At 47.3% G+C, this 3,271-nt stretch overlaps 1 pseudogene; it reads right to left on the bottom strand.

The window, feature by feature from the left end:
- Nucleotides 1-433: 433 nt before the first annotated feature.
- Nucleotides 434-2,342, bottom strand: LOC123790069 (stromal membrane-associated protein 1-like; annotated as a pseudogene).
- Between the last annotated feature and the right edge of the window lie 929 nt (nucleotides 2,343-3,271).

The raw sequence follows: 3,271 nt of genomic DNA, 5'->3' as shown, positions 1-3,271 counted from the left end.
TTGTACAAACACAGCCTGAAAACGCGGGGATGCTAAGAGCCCTGGGAGGAAGCCAATTAGCAACTGATTATCTGGTCCTTCAGGCAGATGGGTCTGGGAGGCATGTAAGACACTGATTTTAGGAGCTAAGGCAAAGAAAAGAGTCTACTTTCAGGAGCTAAGATAAAGAAAATTGAGCTTGTCTCTAATTTTTCATTATTACAGAAAGACTGGGACTAGTATCCTCTTACACACATCTTTGTATTTGAGCTACTATTCTTTTTTTTTTTTTTTGCTTTTCACATCATATTTAATCAGTACAGATGATTGGATAATTCTTACTATGAACAAATGGGGAAAAAGAAAAAATATATACACGGATAAATGGGGAATTAGACGCATTTTAGCAAGGCGTGTCAGGCGGTAGTTCTGGATGAAACTTGCATTGTGGTTTTCATTTCCACAGCTGTGTGCTGAGAGCCTGACTGGATGAGCTTCCAGACCATCCTGCTGTTGTGTTGGGGGCTGTCCAAAACCCACTGGAGGGTTTGTACTGCTGGTACTCATGTCAGCCATTTGCTGAGACATCTGCAAGAGGTTCTGCTGGGGCTGTGGAGCTTGCGGCAGGCCACCTTACTCTGGGGTGCACCCATCTGCCTTGTCATTACTTGTTGGGGGCCAACCACCTTTGGGCGAAGTAGCATCATACATAAGCGCTCTGGGCATGCGCATGCCCACCATCATGCTTGCCCTCTGTCCCACTGCATCTCCCAGGAGGCCGGGAGCTGCAGGTGTAGGCACGGGCACGCGCACTGTTGGAAAGCCATGAAGCTCAGTCAGTGGTTGTGAGGTAGATGGTGTATTTGTGGGTCCCATAAACACACCAGGAGTCCTCTGCTGCTGGGTGGTTCCTGGGCCATATGGAGATAAGATGGAGTCTTTGGAGAGTTTGTTTCTTCGCCACCTCTTCTGATTTTGTAGCTTGTTCAGTGAACAGATCCAGGGGCACCTGAGTGGCTCGGTCTGTTAGACGTCGGACTCGAGATTTCGGCTCAGGTCATGATCTCAGGGTTGTGGGATCGAGCCCCGTGTCAGGCTCTGCGCTCAGCGGGGAGTCTGCTTGAGATTCTCTCTCTCCCCCTCCACCCCTCCCTCCCCAAAATAAATGAATAAATCTTTTAAAAAAATCATTGGTCCAAAGATGTTCAGATCATCATTCAGGGCTTGCCCCGTGGTTGTGCTCCCATTGGTCACTGGTGCCTCAGCAGGGCCATCAAGTCCTGAAAGATCAACGGTGGGCTCTGCAGCTTTTTTAGGGCTGGTACTTTTTTTAAGCTCCAGCTGCTGATCTTCTGTCTTCTGCAGCTTTTCAGTTGTAAGAGGTTTTGCAGGCTTTTCTGGTTCCTTTTCTTTTTCTCTTCCTCTCTCCCCACTTTATTTGTAATAGCTATTGAATTTTTATCATAGTACTTCTTCTTTTCATATTTGTGTCTTTTTAAAAAGATTTTATTTATTCATTTGAGAGAGAGAGACAGAGAGAGCACAAGCAGGGGGAGAGGCAGAGGGAGAAGCAGATTCCCTGCTGAGCTGGGAACCCAACACAGGGCTCAATCCCAGGACCTGGAGATCATGACCTGAACCAAAGGCAGATGCTAAACTATCTGAGCCACCCAGGTGCCTCCATATTTATGTCTTCTTTTAAGATTTTATTTTTAAAGATTTTATGTATTTATTTTAGAGAGAGAGAGAAAGAGAGAGAGCGTGCGAGCAGGGGAAGGGGCAGAGGGAGAGAGGGAATCTCAAGCATACTCCACGCTCCTGACCCTGAGATCATGACCTGAGCCGAAATCAAGAGTCAGATGCTTAACCAACCGAGCCACCCACACGTGTCTAAAGATTTTATTTTTAAGTAATCTCTACACCCAATGTGGGGCTCAAACTCACAACCCCAAGATCAAGAGTTGCACGGTCCACCCACTGAGCCAGATAGGTGCTCCTCATGTTTACCTCTGATGAAAAATTCCACTGCTTGATCTGTCTGTGGTTTTCAAAAGTTCTCTGGAAGATTGGCTTCATAGAGTACCTTGCTTTAGTATTTCCTATATCTTGCATGCACCGTATCTCTTTTGGTGTCCATTGGTCTAGGTTGACCAACTTGACCCTGCGTATACGAACCCCAAGTTTCTATGGATTCCAGCACATGGAATGCAAGTAAACACACCAATATTCCAGGAAGCCCATCGTGGACCTTTGGCCTCACAAGTTGAATAATACCTGTCCTCCTCCCTCAGCCTCTGGGACAGGACGAGCTGCTGCTGCTCCTTTAGCTTCTGAGCCTTCTCCTGGCAGGAGCACATCACCATCTTGGTAGTGGGACGGGGAGCCCCGGGCAGCTGTGGGGGCAGCGGAGGCAGGCAGGAGCTGGGCAGGGTGAACGCATCTGGAGCCACCAGGCCTGTGGGCAGACTCTGAGCCACTATTCTTTTCCATAAATTTTTAGAGGTAGAGTTGCAGGGCCAAAAGGATACACTTCTATATTTTGGTACCTGCTGCCAAATTTGTCTCCAGGAAAGCTGTAATTCTCATCCGTGGTGAAGGAGTCTGTTCCCCTCCATCTGAGAGGTTGGGTGCAGTGAGGAGGGTGTCCTGCATGCCTCCTGGATAAAGCTCGGGAGAAGCAGGGACCACTAAGTCCTTAGAGAGGACAACCCTTAGAGAGGGTGAGGAGGGGTCTGCAAAGGGGGGTGGTGGCAGCCTGGAAGACGGGTTACACACTCAGGGGGGTCTACTCTACAAATAAATATGCTAAAAATAGCAAAAGGCATGTTTCTCACTCTCAGGAAGGGATAAACGGAAAGGGATGAATGCTGTGGTGTTTGGGTTGGAATTGGAGGTACTGATGTCAGTTTGTGTTTTTCAGTTTTTATAGTTAGATAGACATAAAAATTAATATCATTGTGTGCATGTGGGTGTGTATGTTTATATACATGTATATTTATGTTTATACGTGTATTCCCTGGTTCTGCTCACTGAGAGCGCCTGGGGACAGCAACACCCCAGGTGGAATGAGCACCGTCAGTACCCAGATCTTGGTTTCTACATACCATTCTCCACTAAAAGGAGACAGAGCTCCTTGGAAAATGGCTGATTCCAGGCTGGCCCAGGGAATCACGTGATAAGCCTGGAATATCTTATTGTGCCAGAAGATAACAGAAATATTTAGGATGAAGACATGTGAGGAGGATATAGGAGGCAGCTTGAAGGAGTTCCCACAGGCCAAATCTCAGACAAT

This window comes from Ursus americanus, chromosome 1, assembly GCF_024610735.1.
Source record: "Ursus americanus isolate L20-20 chromosome 1, mUrsAme1.1.p, whole genome shotgun sequence".
Taxonomy (NCBI): Eukaryota; Metazoa; Chordata; class Mammalia; order Carnivora; family Ursidae; genus Ursus; species Ursus americanus.
This window is presented reverse-complemented; position numbering and strand designations above follow the sequence as displayed.